The 20,480-nt window shown below is 39.8% G+C and overlaps 1 protein-coding gene across 10 annotated transcripts in view; it reads right to left on the bottom strand.

Annotated features, from left to right (window-relative positions):
• The window catches only part of JAK2 (Janus kinase 2), a 98,779-nt gene extending 81,984 nt beyond the window's left edge, over positions 1-16,795 (bottom strand). For 5 of the 10 annotated variants that reach the window (XR_004959498.1, XM_036261220.1, XM_036261224.1 and 2 more), the window contains exon 1: positions 10,347-10,458. The gene's annotated coding sequence lies outside the window, so the exon portion shown is untranslated. Of the gene's footprint in view, positions 1-10,346; positions 10,472-15,802; positions 15,826-15,846; positions 15,936-16,242 lie in introns of those variants that run through there. The other 5 variants (XM_036261226.1, XM_036261222.1, XM_036261217.1 and 2 more) reach the window with 5 other exon arrangements.
• Between the last annotated feature and the right edge of the window lie 3,685 nt (positions 16,796-20,480).

Genomic DNA, 20,480 nt, shown 5'->3' with positions numbered 1-20,480 from the left:
GACAGGAGTTTTGAATGCTTTAAAACCAAAGTAATTTGGTTGTAGAAGGGGAAGTGTTATATAATTTCATTATCCAAAATTTAGAAGTGTATGCTAAAGTAAAAGGTACCCTGTGAATTTGATTAAACCAAAAGATGGTACACAAAAAGCAGCTGGATGCTTGCTAATCTTTCTTTACTTGTGCATACAGATTATCCTTCACCTAAAATATACTTACAAAAGCTGTAATAATATAAAAGAATCCCTTTTTGGATTAATAAAGAGGAACAGTGAGTGTCTGGGATAATAGAAAAATCTCACTTATTACATAAAAACATGTGTATCTCCTATAAACGAGACTAAAGGCAAATAATGCATTTTTTAAAAATCTAGATCCTGTTAAATTCTGTTTGAATGTATTTGATAGGCAGTTAAAACCAAAATAGTATTGGTATACAGATAGACAGATCAGTAGACCAAAACAACATCCAGAAATAAATCCAAGGATATATGGGAACATAATAAAACAATATTTTAATACAGTAGAAAAAGTTTATTTACAAAAAGCATTTGCATACAGACAATACAACCAGAGCTAACATACTAAACCTATACTTTAGCATGTAAAACCTATACTTTAGCATGTAAAACCTATACTTTACATAAAGTATATATAAATTAAATGTTTAATGTAAAATACAAAAGAATGAAAATACTGAAAGAAACTTTGAGATGACTTTTACCTGTAATGGAAAAATTTTCTCATGCAAACTGAAAAATCCAAAATCCATATAACAAAAATCACACAAATTGGCTCTCTGAGTCATTTTCTTTGGCTAATAAAGTGTTTTTTTACTCCCACTTGAAATTTCAATGCCTTAGGCAGAACTTGCACTGTCCAGTTCCCCATGGTCTGCCCTTCTCCCTACTATCTTACATAACAAGCCTCTTTATACACATTAACAACACTGAAATCAATCAAGTATTTTACCTGTACAATAAAGAAAAAGATCTATATTACATTTTCAATTTCTCTAGAAAAAAAGAATTATAAAACCAAAAGACAGACTGAGAAAAAATATTTGCAATGCAGTTGTCAAACAAGGAGTACCACTACTATACAAAGAGATCCACAAACTGATAAAAGACAATCCACTGGAAAAATGACTAGTTCATTACAACCTTCCACCAAAACTATATTTTGAACACATATGAAATATTTACAAAAGTTGATCATAAGAAAATATGTCCTCAAAAATTAAAGAAAGAAAACTAAAACTAAGCATAACAAAATCTAAAAAATCACCTTATTAGACTAACTGCTACTAGAAAACAATTTCTATAATGAGTATACATGCCTTTATTTCTTTTCTCTTTATCTTTGTACTTTATTCTTTCAAAATGACTTAAAATATTTTCAAGTGCTTGTAAATACTCTATTTTTCTTTTATCCTCACCAGAGGACATTTTTTGTTCAGGTAGAGTGGGAGGGAGAGAGAGGAAGAGAGAAAGAGAAACACTGACGTGAAAGGGACATATCGAGTGGCTGCCACCAGCACAACCAACCAGGGCCAGGGACAAACTGCAACCGAGGTAGGCGCCCTTAGCAGGAACCGAACCTGGGTCTCTCTGGACTGCAGGCCGACGCTCTAACCACTGAGCAAACTGGCCAGGGCATAAATACTCTCTTTAAAAATAATTTTTGTCAACTCTTCTTAATGCTCTTTGACGCATCTCCTTACATATTTGAAGTTGGACATTTTCAGTAATTTCTTTGGTGTGCTTTAAATCCATCCACTTTAATTATTTCTATCCAAAAATGCTTTCACATATATAACCAGAGCTAACATACATCCTTTCCAAACCTTAACATCTAAGAAAAAAATAAATTAAATAAATACTGATAAACTTGACTACATAAAATTATAATCATAATCATGTTTTTTAGAGGAAAAAACATATCATAAACATATAATATATTTATACAAGTAATCCTTACAAATCAATGAGAAAATGAACAAAGAACATTAATAGACATTTCACAAAAGAAATGCAAATGTTCCCTAAAATGAAGACATGGTCAACATCATTATTAATAAGAGAAAAGTAAATAAAAATGAAATATAGCTACTCTGGTCAGTTTGGCTCAGCGGTTAGAGCGTCGGTCTAAGGACCAATGAGTCTAGGATTTGATTCCAGTCAATGGCATGTACCTCAGTTGCGGTTTGGTCCCCAGCCCTGGTCCGGGTTGTGTGGGAGGTAACCAGTTGATTTGTTTCTCTCGCGTCAATGTTTGTCTGTTTCCCTCTCTCTTTCTCTCTGTCTCCCTCCCACTCTATCTGAAGATAGATGAAAAAATATCCTCGGGCGAGGATTAAAATACAAAAAGAATTGTTTCTTCCTTATCAGACTGGCAAAAATTAAGATAGGCAATACTCAGTGTTGGCAAGGATATAAAAAAAAGAATATCTAAGAATTGTTCCTTTTTCAAAGGACAAGAATAGGAGGATGTGTATCTAAGAATTCCATTAAACACTGTTAATAATAATGAAAAAATTTTAAATGACATTAAAGGGATCCGATAAATATACTATGGTATACATAGCCAATAGAATAGTATGAAGACATTAAAAATGATATCCATGGCCCAGCTGGTGTGGCTCAGTGGTTGAGCATCGATCCATGCACCAAGAAGTCACCAGTTCGATTCCTGGTCAGGGCACATGCCCAGGTTGTGGGCCCAATCCCCAGTGGGAGGCATGCAGGAGGCAGCCAATCAGTGTTCTCTCTCATCAATGTTTCTCTCTCTCCCTCTCCCTTCCTCCTTCTCTAAAATCAATAAAGAAAAAAGTATTTTTTAAATAAATGAATAAAAATAAAAATGATATCCATGGCTTACATTATCATCTTAGCACCGTATCCTGTGCATAACACAAAATGAACACCAATTATTTATTGAATAATTATACATTAATGATTTATTTAATGAGTGAACATTGATGGTTGCTTGAGTGTGCGGGTGGGGGGGGGGGGTGACTGACCAACTAAGTGACCCACTGAGTAACCAACTGACCCACTGAGTGAGTGGCTTGAGTGACTAACTGATGAGCTGAATAAATGAAGGACTGACTGAGTAAGTGATAACCCTACAAGATGACCCTATCTATTCAAAACTGTATCTGAATCTGTCACTATACACAAACATCCAGAAAGGTATTAAAACTTGTTAAGCAAGTTCTGTCAGTCACAAGAAGCACTTGCAATTCTTTTTGCCCCTTTCATCAATGAATGTAATTTTTAAATGACCAACATAGAAATATTCCCTGACTTAGAAATCACAAATTAGTTTCACAGCACCCAATGTTGGAACAAAACAGTCTGGATATAGGACCAACTATATACATAATTTAAAATACTACCATTTTACAACAGCGAAGAAAAATGGATTATTGAACAAATAGTGTTGGAACAACCAGACAACCATCTGAAGGAAAAAAGTTGGATCCCATCTTATACCTTGCACCATAAATTCCAGATAAATCAAGAAAACATGGGAGAGTTTCAAAATACAACTTCAGGGTTAAGAATGGATTTTTTTAAAGTAATAAAAGGACTAACAAAAAAGAACAGCATAAGAACCAAAAATGTATGCATGACAAAAAAAAAAATCACACTATAAACAGTCAAAAAGATAAAAAGGCAACCTAGTGAAAATATTTACAAGTCATTTCACAAACACAGAGCTATTTTTCTTAGCCTAGAAAGAGCTCCCACAAATCAAAGTAAAAGGTCAACAATCAGACTGAAAATGGGCCAGGATATGAGTGAATAGTTCCCAAAGAGAAAAATTCAAAACAAATTAAAATTATGAGATTCCATTTTTCACATCTCAAATTGACAAATATCAAACCATCTGAAAACAGGTGTAGAAAAGTATAAGCTGGCATTTCTATAGAGATCAATTGGGCAATATTGATCTTAGAAATATACTGTAATAACATATTACTTTTAATCAGCAATTTCTCTTCTATGCAATCTAGAGTTGTGGTCCTACACATGCAAATTAACATTAGAGATATCCACTACTTTTTGAATTCTAAAACATTTAAAATGTCACCTGTTCAGAGTAGATAAAATTTTTGAGAGAATAAAGAGACAAATACAGACAACCCTTTCAAAGAGCTTTGTTAAGTGGAAAATGTGGCAGTACCTTGAAGAGAATGTGTCAAGTAATGTTACCCTGGGAATTACATTGGGAATTGGCAAACTCGTGCTTACAAGTCAAATTCAGCCAGTTGCCTGTTTGTAAATAAAGCTTTGTGAATCATTTCATTTTTGTATTGTCCTTTGTTGTTTTTGCACCACAAAGGCAGAGCTGAGTAGTTGCAATAGGGACAATCTTGTCGGCAAAGGCTAAAATATTTACTCTCTGTTCCTTACTAGAAAAACTTTGCCAACCCTGGTTCACATCAGTGAACAGTCTGGTCCCCAAACCAATAACATCAGCATGACATGGGAACTTGTTAGCAATGCAAATTCTTAGGTCCCACTCCAGACCAGCTGAAACAGAAACTCAGGGAATGGGGACTATTAAGCTGTGTTTCAATCAGCCCTCTAGGTAATTCTAATAAGAACCCCTGGGTTATGGAACAGTTTTAACATAGACAGGAACAGATGAAGATCCATCTGAGGTTTGTGTTCACAAATATAAAGGGCCTTGAGATTTCATGGAAGCCTAATAAGCCTCAGGGAGGCTGTCAGAGCCTAAAGGAAAGTGAGGAAAACACTATTGAAGATTCTTGTTATATAGTAGTTGAAAGTTTGACAAACTATCACCTACAGTAACATGGAAAATAAAATATATACAGTTGACCTTTGAACAACACAGGAATTAAGGGTGTTGATCCCTGTGCAGTCAAAAATCTGCATATAACTTTGGACTCCCCAAAAACTCAACTATTAATAGCCTACTACTGGCCTGACCAATAACATAATCAATTAACACAAAAGTTGTATAAGTTTTATATATTTTTTCTTATAATAACTTAGAGAAAATAAAATGTTAAGGAAATTATAAAAAAAAGAAAATACATTTACAGTACTGTATTTTTCAATACAGTAAGTTTATATCATCTGATGATTATTTACACTTCAGCAAGTTGTAGTGAATCATCACCAAAGTCTTCACCCTCGATTTCACCTTGAGCAGGCTGAGGAGGAGAAGAAAGAGGAGGCACTTGTCTTGCTGTTTCAGGGGTAGCCAAGGCAGAATATGTGGAGGAAGTGGAAAGGGAGACAGGAGAGGCAGGCACCCTTGATGTAACTTTATGAAAATACATTGTAATTTTATGACTTTTTTGCTTTTCATTTCTCTAAAAATGTTTCTACCCAGTACTAATCCTTCTCCCACCATTTACTTTATTTTCAGTGCCTATATCATAGAAGGGTCCATGTTGTAAAAGCAGCCCTGAGTAATCAGAACCCTTCTGCCAGACTAATGTCAATTTGTTTTCTGGCACTGCTTCTCCTACATCTTCTTCCTCATAGTATGGCACTGGTTCTGAAGCACTCATCTCCATCAAGTCATCTTCTTTTAATTGCTCTGGTGTGGTGCCTATTAGCCCTTTCATTTCTCCAAGATCCATATCTTGAAACCCTTCATCCCCATCTTTTTTGCCATATCCACAATTTCTTTCATGATTTCTTCAATTGGTTCTGTTGTAAATCCTTAGAATTCATGTGCAACATCTGGACAGAGGTTTCTCCAGCAGGAATTTATTATTTCAGCTTGATGACTTTCACAGATTTTTTTATAATGATGGTATCTTCAATGAATATGATCCTTTCAGATTTGCATGATGTTCTATGAGGGTTCTCTTCCATAGTGTTGACAATCCTTTCCATAGTACTCATGTGTAACAAGTCTTAAAGTCCTTATGATCGCCTCAATCTAGAGGCTAAATTAGAAACTGTGTATTTGGGGACAAGTAGACCATTTTGATGCCTTCATTGTTGAACTCATGGGGTTCTGGGTGGCCAAGAGCATTATCCAGTATCAAACGAACTTTAAAAAGCAGTCCTTTACTGGCAAGGTACTTACTGACTTCGGGGACAAAGCATCAAAAAAACAACCACCACCAGAAAAAGGGTTCTCGTTGTTTAGGCTTTCTTGTACAAGCAAAAGACTGGCAGCTGGTGTTTATCTTTCCCCTTCAAGGCTCTGGGGTTAGCACCTTTATAGATAGGGGCAGTCCTGATCATAAACCCAACAGTATTTGCACAAAACAGTAGAGTTAGCCTAATCTTGCCTGAAATCCTAGTGTTCATTTCTCTTCCTTAACTAATAAATGTCCTTTGTGGCATCCTCCAGAATAGGGCACTTTTGTCTATACTAAAAACCTGTTCAGGCAGATATCCTTTCTCCTCAGTGATATTCTTAATGATGTCCAGGAACTCATCTGCTGCTTCTTGTTTGGCAGAAGCTATTTCTCCTGTTATCTTGACATTTTTTTACACCAAATCTTTCTAAAACTATCAAACCATCCTTTGCTGGCATTAAATTCTCCAGCATCCGCCCTGGCCGGTTTGGCTCAGCGGTTGGAGCGTCGGCCTGCGGTCCAGAGAGACCCGGGTTCGGTTCCCACTAAGGGCACGTACCTCAGTTGCAGTTTGTCCCCGGCCCTGGTTGGTCGTGTGGGTGGCAGCCACTCGATGTGTCCCTTCACGTCAATGTTTCTCTCTCTCTCTCTTCTTCTCTCTCCCTCCCGCTCTATCTGAACAAAAAATGGAAAAATGTCCTAGGGTGAGGATAAAAAAATAAAAATAAAAAATAAATTCTCCAGCATCAGATCCTTTACCTCCCTTTTGCTTTAAGGTATCATATGATGATTTCGCTTTTTTGGAATTATATTACAGTCCATACTTAGGCCTTTCTTATACCAATCCTGCACCCATATATAAGGTGCATTTTCAATACAAGATAAAAAGGTATTTAGCAAAAAGTATATAGTTTCCATGCATGCTGCAGTGACAGCTTCACAGCTTTGCAGTAACAAAATTTTTTTACAGTGGTCCTTATACTAGATTCATTTATCTTGAAATGGTGGGCAACTGCAGCTGCATACCTCAATCTACGGTACAATGTCAAGCAATTCAACTTTTTGTGAGGAGTTATATCCAAAATGGCACTATGTATGGGTCCCATGGTGTTATCCAAGGTTCACAATATTGCAGTAAACAATGAAAATACACAAGTACTGCAAGGGATCACTTTGATTGCGATATACAATTTACTGGAGAGATGAACTGCTAACATGGAAATAATTAATGTCACAGTATTTTAAATGGATACTCACAACATTTGAGCTCACTGCTATAGCAACAGGAGGTGGATATAAAATTATTACAGTAGTATAGTACTACAGTTAATTTTATGCACTTATGACTTAACTACATATTTATTTACATTCATCTTGGCAGCAAATGGTGCCATGTACAGTCTGTATTGTGTGCCTAAATTTTGATAAATTTTAATTTTCTATGTGTGTGTATATTTTATGTTACTATCATAAAATAAGACTAGTATCTACATATATTTATGTATTCATGACATACCTTTTTCTTAATTTTTTCAATATTTCTAAACTATGCAGTTCGTTGGTGAGCTTTTCAAATTATCACATATCTCCAAAATTTTTTCCAATATATTTATTGAAAAAAAATATAAGTGGACCCATGCAAATCAAATCAGTGTTGTTCAAGGGTCAACTGTACTTAACGAATTGAGGAGATTATAGTTGAAGAAGCAGCTGGCTTCTTCTAGCTGCCTTTATAGTGTGGCAGTATACTGCCTATCACGTGATTTAGGTTCCCAAAGGCCTCCTTTTATTTCATATAGTCAGTACCTCACAGATTCTTCCAGACACAAGAGTATGTAAGGATTATAACAATGTTGTGTCACAGCAGCCTCACAGGAAGCCTAAGGTAGGAAAAAGACTGCTGTAAGAGATGTATGGGTATGGCTTTTGTCTGGTGGAGTCAATTATAAACTAATACACAGGAAGTCCACAAAGTTTTTAAAGGATATAACTATATGAAATAAAAGGAGGCTTTTGGGGACCTAAAGCACACTATAGGCAATAAACAAGTTCAGATTACTCAGTTACAAATACAGATAAATTCTTATTGGGAAAAAATGAATGATTCAGTACGTGAGACCACAGACCAAAAGAAGTGACTGTGGCCACTAAGAACACCTAGGGAAGGGTAGGACTGAGCCCCAATCAAGAAACTACCAACATGCACCCAGCCAGATTTTAGAATTGCTAGACTGCAACATGCCTCCCTCATCCTTCTTTTTGAACAGAAATGTCTACTGTGCTTAACAAGTGCCTTTCCAATCTTGTATGTTAATTATATGGGGACATATTACTTGTCTCTTCACAAGTCTTCAGTTAAAGAGCAGCCATTCTCAAGAATCCATACCCAAGGAATCTGATCTGTATCTGGACCTGATTTAGATAATGACTTACTGGATTTTGAGCTGATGTCATAATGGGATGTGAATTAGAGGTCTCTGAGGAGGAGGTCAGTGTCTTTTGCATGTGTTTTGGATGTGGGAGAGGTGTGAAGTATGGCAAAAGTGTAAACTATGGCAATAGTATTGTCCAGAGATGGCCATAACAATATCTCCCATCCCACATGTTTTCTTCCACAATGTGACCTTGCCACCCTCCTATTAATAAAGTGGAGTCTAATCCTCAAGTCCCTCCCCCCACCAACATGTTCACTAAAACACTAGCTTTTAAACCCTGACTCGCCATGTAAGAAAGTCAACTACCTTGAGGCCCCCATGTTGTAAGGAAGTCCAGGCCACATGTACATGCTCCAATTAACAGCTCCAGCTGAGATCTTAGTCAACTGCTAGCATCAGCTACCAGTCATATCAGTGAAGACTCTCCGAATGATTCTAGTCCCCCATCTTCAGGTTACCCCCAACCAACAAGCATTCCCAACTGAGATCCTAAACATTGTGGAGTAGAAATGAGCCATTATTGGTGTGCCCTATCTGAGTTACTGGACCCATAATATCTGTGAGTCTAATAAATAGTTGTTTTACACTGCAGCAAAAGCAACCAGACTACATACTGATGGAAATGATCTAGTAGAGAGAAAAAATAGAGAATACAATAAAAAGAGGGAGAAATACAGTGGCAAAGTCTTTGAATGCAAAAGGAGATGGATTCCTCTACACAAGTAGATGGAGAAGCTGCAGATGTGGCACTGAACAGTTCGCTCATTGCAAAGGGGAAATGGGCAGAGTATAGGTACAGACACAGAATGGGGGAGGGAGGAAATTGATGGTAGATTGTTATTTAGAAATACAGAGGTAAACACCAGAAGACACTATTGTGAAATTTATACACACTTTACCACATGATTCCACCCTGTTAAAATAAAGTTGTTTTTTTTAAAGATTCAGTCCATTCCTCATTTTCTAAATATGGAAAATATAAGGCTAAATGATTAAATTATAAGGCTCAAAATCACACACCATGTTGACAGAGTCAGTCCCTGATCACCTGATTTCCAAAACATTACATTACTTTTTATATTACAAAAATATTACCTAGTGGCATCATATTTCATGATAAGAATTTGTTAAAGTCATTTAGTAAGCAACAATTAATACCCTACTTCCAAAGACAGATATCAAAAAAGCAGGCTGAAAGATGGCCTTGGGAAAATCAAAATAAGCATTCAAACAAAACAAATAGCCCTTGGACTATCCCAACCTAGTCCGCCTCTGGTAACTATACTATACAGGTTTCAAAAACAGATAATGCTTTCTTTTCCCTTTCCAATTCTCCAAAACTGAACACTCTTAATCACGATAACTTCCATTTTAAGTTATCTATCAAGAATTTATCTTCTTTTTATTGATTTTAAAGAAAGGACAGGAAAGGGGGATAGGGAGGGAGGGAAAGAGAGAAAGAGAGAGAGAGAGAGAAACAACAACATATGCCTCCTATATACACACCTACTGAGGATTAAGCTCACAACCCTGCCATGTGCCCTGACTGAGAATCAAAACCACCATCCTTCAGTGTATGGATGATGCTCCAACCAACTGAGCCACACTGGCCAGGGCAAATTTTTCTTCCTTTTAAAAACTCATACCTTATCATTTTATTCAGATTTTACAAGTACAATAACATCCAGAGATCACTTGTTTAGCCCACTGGATCACTAAATGTCTAATACTTAAATAATACAAATGCAGGGCTAATGTCCACAAGGTATAGCAGTACCTGTGTAATGTGAAATGAAAGGACACAGAAAAATGACAAACATTCTGTCAAAAATACCTCCCAGTCTTTATTATTCCCAAAATTCTCATCATTAGTCTCAGTGACAAGAGCTTTGGATAGAAGTCTCCATTGTTCAGCCAACTGTCAAATCCAAAGATCGTCTGTCATACTAGAAAGAATAAAATATTAACAGCAGTTATTTCTGCATGAGGAAACTATAAGGAATTTTCATCTTTTTTTCTGCTTTTCTAGCTTTCATTCCAGGTAAAATAAAACACTAGCACACATTTTTAAGGTCTTTTTTCAGTTCTGATTCTTTTCATTTGTTGGCAGTAATCAACAATGATCAACACTTTTAATCATTCTCACCTTCTTAGCCTACCCATCCACTTGCCTCTCATACTAACCACTCCTTTTTTGTCTCCTTTGCCAATTGTTCTTTCACCCACTCTCTAGTAACAGGCAATTCCCAAGACTCAATCTCAGGTCTACTGCTCTTCACTCTGAGCACCACAATTCCAGCCTTAAATTTCTCTACCAAGTTCTAGTTATATGTCCCACACTCTGGCTATCTATTTTCACTTGACTATACCACTGTCGCCTCAAATTCAACATATCTAAAATATAAGTCGACCCAGCCAGTGTGGCTCAGTGGCTGAGTGTCAACCCATGCACCAAGAGGTCGCTGGTTTGATTCCCGGTCAGGGAACATGCCCAGGTTATGGGCCCAATCCCCAGCGGGGAGGCATGCAGGAGGTGGCCAATCGATGTTCTTTCTCATTGACGTTTCTTTCTCACCCTCTCCCTTCCTCTCTTTCTAAATAAAATCAATACAGAAAAAAAAAATTTTTTTTAATATATGTCAAGCTTGTATCTATATCTCCTCAACCAGCTACTAATATTTTCATACCTATTTCTGTCAATACTGCCATTATAAAATTCTAGTTCTTTCTTTGTCACTAACTAGCTGAGTAACTTTGGACGTATTTTTAAATCTCTCTGGGTCTCATATTCCTAATACACAAAATGTATACATTATGACCCAGAGGTTCTCAGATGTCTTGGAGTTGCAACACTTCATTTCCTGTGTCACTAAAGATCAAAACCTCAAAGTCATCTTTGATTACTCTTCTTCTTCCGGGCCAGCCACCACCGCCCCCTCCCCACCCCATCCCACATCCTCCTTTCTTATCCAATCCATATGAAGTCTTGCATGATATCTCTCCAGTCTTACTTCCACTATAAGTGCAAATCCTCATTACTTTGGGCCTAGATTATTTTCCTACTCTATCACGTCTCACCCCAATTCATACTAAGACTAGCATAGGTGCCTCTCTGATTTTCCTAAAATACTCCTTTCAGCAAGCTCTTTCTCAATCCAAAATTTTTAAAACTTCTCTGTTGCCTATGGAGCAAAGTACATTCTTCTCATCCCAGCTCTTAAAGGCATCCATAATCTAATTCTAGCCCACATTTTCAACCTTATTTCTTACTACTCTCCCATATAAACCTTCGTTTCAGTCAAGTTGTTTTATGTAATGTTTTCTGACTGTGTCATGCATATCTCACCTTTATATCTCACCACCTATACAAATTCCTTACTCTTAGGCAAAATCATATCTTCCCTACATTTGATTCTACCTCTTCTCCGGAGACTTTTATGCTCACTTTTGGCCTCAAATATCTATAACTTTCATTATTTATCTCCCAAATTACATTTTAGGTTCTCAGTAGAAGAAACCTATTTTATATTTTTTTACATCTCTTTTGAACATAGCAATGTACCTTTTACATTGTAAGTACTAATAAAGATTTGTTTGGTGACTGACTCAAGTTCCTTTTTAACACATAGCATTTACTGAATGCACCCCATGTGCTTAGCACTCTGTGTGTGTGTGTGTGTGCTGTTTCTAGGTATTGTTCATCAAAGCATACACAATCAATTTTTTAAAATATGGTTAACACTAGAGAAATAACTATGAACGAACCAAAGTAACCTATGCAAAGATATTCTAAGACTAAATGAACTATAGAAGTATAGAGAGGAAAAAAAGCAATATTTGGTGAAACAGTTTCACAAGAAACAGAATTTTAACAGGAAGTATAGTCACAGTAATAATAATAAATAATTATAATAATAGCTAAAAGTTAGGGTGTGCTTAATGTGCTAGGCACTGGTCTTGAGGATTTCTCATGTATTAACTCAATTCTCCCTCTAAAACTATGGCAAAAATAATTCTCCTCATTTTTCAGATGAGGAGACTGAGGCCCTGCTCAGTTATTCCATACCTAGTAAGTAGTGCAATAGGATACAGAACTAGGCTTGGTGGAAGACGTGTGGAAAACATGAATGAACATTAACAGGCGGAATAAGTATAGCTTTTAGAAAATGTAGAAAGCAGCCCAAGCCAGTGTGGCTCAATGATCAGAGTGCTGGCCCACACACAGAAGGGCACATACCTCGGTTGCAGGTTTGATTCCCAGCCTCAGTCAGGGCACATGCAGGAGGCAACCGATCAATTCGCCTCTCACATCAATATTTCTCTCTCTCTCTCTCTCTCTTCCTCCCTCTAAAAAAATAATAATAATAAATCAATGGAAAAAATATCCGCCTGTGAGAATTAACAACAAAAAAAGAAAGAAAATGTAAAAAACAGCTTGCAAGATGATAGCACAGAATGCTTACTGAGGGACCTTAAACAAAAGACTGAATAAATAGGGTAGTGACTGATGACAGAGTATCTTGAAAGCCATAAAAAGGAAGTTATATTTAATAGGTAGAAAGTGGAAAGCCAGTGAAGATATGAGAAAGAGAATGACACAATAAGGAGTATCAGAGTGACATTTTTATTAAAGATAACTAGAAGGAAGACATGCTGGATTCTGAGAAGTTGCTATGACCTTCAATATTCTAGGCTGAGGAAATGAGTCCTGGGATTCAGGTGGTAAAGTGGGGGAAGCAAAAATAGAGGGACAAAAGAAATATGGACAGGACATGTTGAAAGGTTAATATGAGTGGTAAATGAAAGAGGTAGTTTTACAATGATGCCTAGTTTAAATTTTACATAACCAGGAAAGAAGGAGATTACAAAGGAATATAAAATAATGATTGTTTTTCTTTACTGATTTTTAGAAAGAGAGAGAGAGAGAGAGAGATAGAAACATCGATGAGAAAGAATATCAACTGGCCTTCTCCTGCATGCCTCCCACTGGGGATTTGGCCCACAACCTGGGCATGTGCCCTGACCAGGGATCCAACCGGCGACCTCTTTAGTGCATGCGTCGATGCTCAACCACTGAGCCAAACAGGTCAGGCTAAAATAATGATTTTCATTTGGGGCATGTTGAGCTTGAGGAGATGGTCAAAAACACTAGAAGACCGTACTATGACTAGAATGACAAATGAGCAACAAAATTAGTTTTGCAATGAAAGAACTGAACCGAAGCTATGAAGATACTAAATAAGAGAGAAACTTCATTAAGCCATAATCAGCTGGTACTAACCTTGTATCAATAATTTTGGTGGAGAAGGGATCAATTAGTGACCAACATTAGAAAAATGCAGTTTTTCCATTAAAGAAAGTTTTTTAATCAGAAAAGCTAAGGCAGAGGTTCTCAAACTTTCTCCACTCAGGGAGTCCTCAGTCTTAATAATTTTTCCCCGGGCATCTGAGGTTTACTAAAAGAAATACTTAAGTAGGTAGGTTCAAATCATTTAAGTGTTAATGTCCTTACAACTTAGTGCTTGTTGGGCACTGTACAACTTCTCAATCCTTGGAATTAAATCAGACAACATCACACTCTAATTGCCTGTATCATTAATTTTCATGCAGTATTTGCTTTTTATCAGAGCAACCTTTAAAAATACATCTTTTTGTAAAGCCATAACATTGTAGAAAGGATTGTGTCCATTTCACGTTGAAACTGTGAACTACCTCAAACGAATAATTCAGACCTGAGTTCACTGGTGCTCTGAGGCACCTCAGCCTGCAATTTTGAAAACCGGGAGCAAAGGGAAGGGGCCTAAAAAGAGACCCCAAAAAAATGCAACGTGGGAGGAGCAAAAGAAAGTTCTTAGCACAACTAACCACAAGAGGGCAGCACAATAGTTGGTAGGGACAGCACAACGTGGGAGGGGGTGTCAAGGAGGTTTGAAATCCCTTAACCAGTTAAAGATCTAAAAGTACTTTTTCTCCTTATACTAAAGAGGAAGAAACACTGGTCACTGGCAGACCACCTTATGCAGAGTCATTCTGCCCTTCTCTGAATCTCCTTGGCCTGCCCAGCCATGATAGCAGCCAAGACTTTTACAGCAGCCAAGCAAAGTACTACTTTGCAGGCATAATCTCATTTAATCTTCACATCATAAGAAAAGTGAGATTCAAAGAGATTTTAAATAATACAACACCAGAATTCAAACCCAGATCTGACTCCAAAGCCAGTGCTATTTCCTAGTCGGTCTCAAAAGCATACCACCTTTCACAATAGCCAGGTGAAGGTAGACAGAAGATATCAGTTCCCTCCCCATACCTCAGACACGTCTCAAATCACCAGGAAAAAAAAAAACAGTAAATGGTCCCCCCAAACTATTCCATAAATGGTCTCTAAAACACTATAAACTCCAAACACAGGTCATTCAGTTAGAGCAAAAACAAGCATTATGTTTTTATTTAGTCAGCAAGTAGGACAGCTTTCCTATACAGGTATATACACATACTTAAGGCAAGTGTTGGACACATCCAGTCTGCAGATATGTTTGTTACACATTAACACATATGTGTATATACAAGCAAATGATTCTCACACTTTAAGTGGCAAAAGATGAAGGGGTAGGGAGAGAGAGGCCAAAGGTTGATTATTCATCTTCAAATCTGCTGGGTGTTATATCAGAATATTTTCTGGAGCCCAACAACTCATTCGTACAAACCTATTATGAAAGCAAAAGCATTTGCCATTTCTTTTATTCCCACTTCTGGTTTCCTTCTCCACATTCCTTTCTCCTTTCCACTATGTATGACACACCTTAACTGCCTCTATTCCTTCATTCAGAAAAAAAGGGAGTTTCTCCTGACAGATTAATGACCACCGGAAAGCAAACTGGGTAAATTCAACCGACACAGCAAACTTAGGCAGATAAAACCATCCAGGAAGCATTCAGTGTGGTAGCAGAAACCCCAGCAAGAACGGCTAATGTGTTCTCTCCTTAGGTATCTCTTAGTACTAGAAAATGTTCCTCTTCGAAAGATTAAGAATCTCTGACGGCTCGAAAAGAAAGGGTAACTGACAACGTTGTTTCTGCAAAGCCGCGTTATTTGCACAATCAGCAGAGAAAGAAACAATGAATGTTTCTTAAAGGATCCAAGAGCAACAATAAACACCCCCAAAACACCCTCCCGGACCCACGTCGGAAGTTCAGCACCGCCGTTCTCGGAGGAGTGAAGCCCCGAGCCCTGCCCGTCCGCACTCGCTGCCGGCCGCCCTGGGCTCGCGCTCACAGCTCGTGATACGCTCACCTTGACCGCAGCGCAAAGCACAGCAGCCAGGACCGCACACCCACCTTCACGGGAAGAGGAGGAGGGGCCTCTTTTTCTGCAGGAAAAAAAAAAAAACCAGTTCACATCTTGTTCCTTTGCCTGTTTCTGAAACCTAAAGACGAAGGAGAAGTTACTGCCGCAGAAATCCAGGGGAAATACATGTTTCTTTTCTAGGCTGTTTGGATATCTAGATTTTTAAAGAGGGATAAATAAAGGGTGGGGGTGGGGGTCGGGCATCAGGCATACACGGGTGCAAACATCAACAGCAAAACACTCTGCTGTTTTCTCATAAAGAGGAAGGTTTCTTGCTGTCAAGTTTACTGCCACGAGCAAGGGGACAGCGGGGCTCGGGGGGTGGGAGGGCGGTGGAGAGACAAGTGCGGTCCGCCACCCGGAGACCAGGCAGCAACAACAGCCACCCGCTGCACGATCGGCGACGGGGACGCGCCCCCAAGCCCACAGGCTGCTCCTACCAGGCGCCTCCGGCCGGCCAAGGTCTGCGAAGCCCCGGGAGCCGACACGGGTCCGAGCGTCCGCCAGGCTGGGACCTCCGGGGCCCTCCGGTGCGATTCCGGTTCCCACTCACATCCCTCGGCGGCGAGCGTCCGGCCTCTCCCAGCGCCCGGGCAGCAGCTCCTCGCCCAGGCGCCGCAAGTCCCGGCCCAGGAGCCGCGCGGTCGAGGCGGCGGCGCGAACTCCCGAGCGAGTCGCTCGCCGGCCCAGCGGGTCAGCGCCCAGGGAGGCCGTTAGCCGCGGCCGGGGCTGCCCCCTCCAGCTCCTCTTCCTCTCTACTTCCTGCAGCCCACACCACTCTTAGTTCGGGGAGCCGGGAAGCCTGTCACAGTCGTCTCCACCCTCTCCGGGGCCACCCAGTTTCTCAGAAGCGCAGGCGACACTCCGACTGAGCCTACCGGTTGGCCTTCGGTCGGTCCGGCAGCCTGTCCACCGCTGACTGAGGCCGCACCGGAGCCAGGCGGGGGCGGGAGCGCGGCCTGGCGCGCGCCCCCAGACTGCGCGTGCGCCGCTCCGGGCCGCGCTGCTCCCGGCGCGCGCCGCGGGGCCCGCAGGGGAGGGCCTCTCGGGACGATGGCCTCACGCGGAGCTGGCGAGCGCGCGCGGAGATTCCCGATCCGGCCCCGGGCCCGAGCGGTAGAGAAGCCGAGCTGACCGGGCTAGGGGGAACGGCCCTCCCCAAGATGGGCGGGTGTGTGTGGCCGCCGCCCGCAGAGGAGACGGCTGGGAATGAGTCATCTCGGCCCGGAAGGCGCCCCCTGCGCGCAGCCTGGCACAGCACAGACTTTCCCCGCCCGCGCACTGTCGGCTCCTTTCTGTCTTTGCTTCCACGTTCCCGGGGCTGCAAACCTGTGCTTTCGCAGGCTCGGCCTCCAGACCGAGAGGAGGTGGCGCCCGGGGCTGGGGCTCCGCGTTTACCTGCCGTTTCGCGCCAGTGCGATCCCGAGGGCCTAACTCCAATTTGTCTCCTCTGCTAGACAGCAGTGAGGGTGGGATAAGGCTCCCAGCTGCCTGCAGATTGACCGCCAGGCCCGGGCGATTGAGTAGAAACAACTTCTAACCAAAGAGCTGCATTCATTCATTCATTCAGTATTTACTAGGTGCCATGCTGGAGGCCCCCAAGGATGCTATGTGATCACTCACGGCACACTCCTTTGTGGTGGAGCTAAGCAAGTATTCTGACAAAGTGACGAAAAACGCCATAAATGTATGATGTGTGGGCGTATAATTTCCACTAAAAAAAATAATAATAATAGTGCAAAGTGAAGGACTAGATATGAGCAGGCAGTGTGCTATTTTAATTAGAGTGGCCAGGAAAGACCCAGAATAACTGACATTTTAGCAAAGATCTGGAGAATGAGAATGGGCCAGTCCTGCGATTACCATGGAAAAGAGCTTCAGGCAGAGGGACTAGCAAACAATGTGCTTGACAAGTTCAAAGACCAGGGAACAGGTCACTGTGGCTGAAGGACAGTGAAGGAAGGGGCAATGATAAGAGGTGAGGTCAAAGAAGTAGCCTTTAACCGACTGTGTAAGGCTTTTTTCACTTATTAGTAGCCCTGTTTCTGTCAATTGGGAAGAACTGATGCATTTATAGACCCTGTTTCTCCATATACAAATGATGCTGCCATTCAGGTATAACTTGTATTTAATGGTTTCTTCAAATAAACTTCACCAACGCCACTCCTGCATTTCTTCTTACATGAGATCCATTGCAGAAAGTCTTTGAGCAAATGATAGCAGGATAGAAAATGACTTGAATTCACACTGACTTCTTTAAAGTAAATAATGAACTAGAGTCCCATTTTTTCATAAGAGAAAGAGATTATAGGGAAATTGCTTTCCTATGGTGCAATATTGTGATTTATAAGATATTTGGCATTTATCATCCACTGGCGCCCAAAACCCTTGGAATTTCCTAAGTGATGAGAGTAATCAAGGGGTCTTTTGTTATGTTAATGAGGTGACTTTTGGACCCCCACCAAAGGGTGGGATCTGGTTGTCAAGAGAGCCAGACAAGTGATTAGAGGTTTGTAACTTTGAGTCCCATCCACCCCACCTACCCCCATTTGGGGATAAGGGAAAGAGGCTGGAAATTAAGTCCAAGTGTCAATGCTCAATAACTCAGTCAATCATGACCGTGTAATGAAGCCTCCATAAAAACCCAGGAGGACAGCTTTTCCTTTTTTGGAGAGCTCCCACATTGGGAAACTAGAATGTTTCCATGTGATTGCCACCTTGTAAGGGGCCTCAAATCCCACATGGACAGATCTCCTTTGTTCTGAACCTTGCACTAGGTATCTTTTCATCTGGCTGTATTCTTTAGTATCCTTTTTTAATGAGTTGATAATTTAGTAAGTAAAATGTTTCTCTGAGTTCTGTGAGCCATTCTAACAAATTAATCAAATCCAAGGAGGGGGTTGTGGAAACCTCTGATTTATTTTCAGTTGGTCAGAAGTACAGGTAACAACTTGGACTTGAGATTGGCATCCTGAATTGGGGGGGTGGGGGGGATCTTTATAGTTAGTTGGTCAGAAGCACAGGTAAGAGTCTGGGCTTTCATTTGACATCTGAAGTGTGTGTGTTCTAAGGAGGAAGGGAGGGGTGCAGTCTTGTAGTTCTGACCCCCTAACATGTGGAATCTGATGCCAGGTAGATAGTGTCAGAATTGAGTTGAATTCTTGGACACTCAGCTGGTGTCTGAGCAAGAACTATTGGTTGGTGTAAGGGGAACCCGCCTTCCCATGATGGAATTGGGTCAGGAAACCCTATTCATATGGCTACTGTCTTATAAGCAAAATATGCTGCAGAGTTCCTTTAAAAAAAAGAAAGAAAAATAGAAATGTAAGTTGTGGGGATGGCCTCCTATTTAATTAAATTAAAACTTTTTAATGTTAAAAATGTCATGTATATGATCTCTTTTATTTAGAAATAAAACAACAAAAAATATGTCAGTGAAATGGAGCACTACCTTCCAAGCCACCAGTTAGCCAACGGGAGTGGCTAGTAACACTCTAGTCTCACCCCATCAGGCCATTTGTGACTTTGTCATTGTATTTTGTAATCAGAGAAAATGTGGAAATGATGAGTCTTTTCAGATGTCAGCATAAAGTTCCAAGCTATGTGGAGTACGTTCATCTGTTCATCTAGATCTACCAACAAAAGGTCATGAAGAGCTGCAATATGTTGGGCTAACTGACTACAACCTCAGTAGAGGCTTTGCGGAGAAGGAATGGATATGGTACTACAGCCCCACCATACTGGGCATGGAAGCGTGCTCCAAACTCAGAGGTTCCATTCAGGGATTTGCAGCAGAAGCATAGCAACTAGCACTAATTCTCTGGCAATTAAAGGCCTTCAGCATGATGGACAAAGTAATTGAGGATATACAAAAAATGCTGAAATTGTGAATAAGGATGAGAGAGACAAAGTTTATATGCTTTTACCAAAAATGTGTGCATGTATTTCAAACCTACCTGTTTACGAAGAAAGTCCAAGAATTCTAATAATGATATACATCACTCACTCACAGTTGAGCAGAGCCAAATTAGTCTCTAGATACATAATACATGCACATACATATAAAAGTGTGCTCATGGACAATTGGAGATGATCTATGAGTTTTATACTGCTATAATTCTAATAAAGCTGTATTTTGTATTACAAATTAAAAAGTATTAAAAAAAAAAAAAAAAGAAAGAAAGAAAGAAATGTAAGTAGTGACTCAAATGGCAAATCTAAAACCTGCTTAGAATATTAAGGCTGAAATTACAAGCATCAACCACTATGACAGTTCTCCTTTCCTGTAAACAAAAACTGTTACTGTAGTAGAAACCAGAACACAGGCCCACACAAAAGAAGATAAAGTACTGAATGTGGTTTTAAGGTCAGGGTTAAAGTGAAAAGCATTTCAACTGTGGAAATAGAAACATTCTCTTTTGTGAGGAAAAAAATGTCTATTTTAGACCTCTGAAACAGTGCAGATACATTCAGTGTAATTAAGTGATGTTTCTGTATTTTGCAATGATGTGTTTATTCAACCAGGCATGGTTTCTGTTACTGTCCACTGCCTGTTTGCAGGAAAAAGCCATTTGGAACTAGTGAATATTGAGGGTTTCTTGTGGGGAAATGGATTCTTTTTCAT

Source organism: Molossus molossus, unplaced genomic scaffold (genome assembly GCF_014108415.1).
Source record: "Molossus molossus isolate mMolMol1 unplaced genomic scaffold, mMolMol1.p scaffold_m16_p_14, whole genome shotgun sequence".
Classification (NCBI taxonomy): Eukaryota; Metazoa; Chordata; class Mammalia; order Chiroptera; family Molossidae; genus Molossus; species Molossus molossus.
The sequence above is the reverse complement of the archived record's forward strand: the minus strand, read 5'-3'. Positions and strand labels throughout refer to the sequence as shown.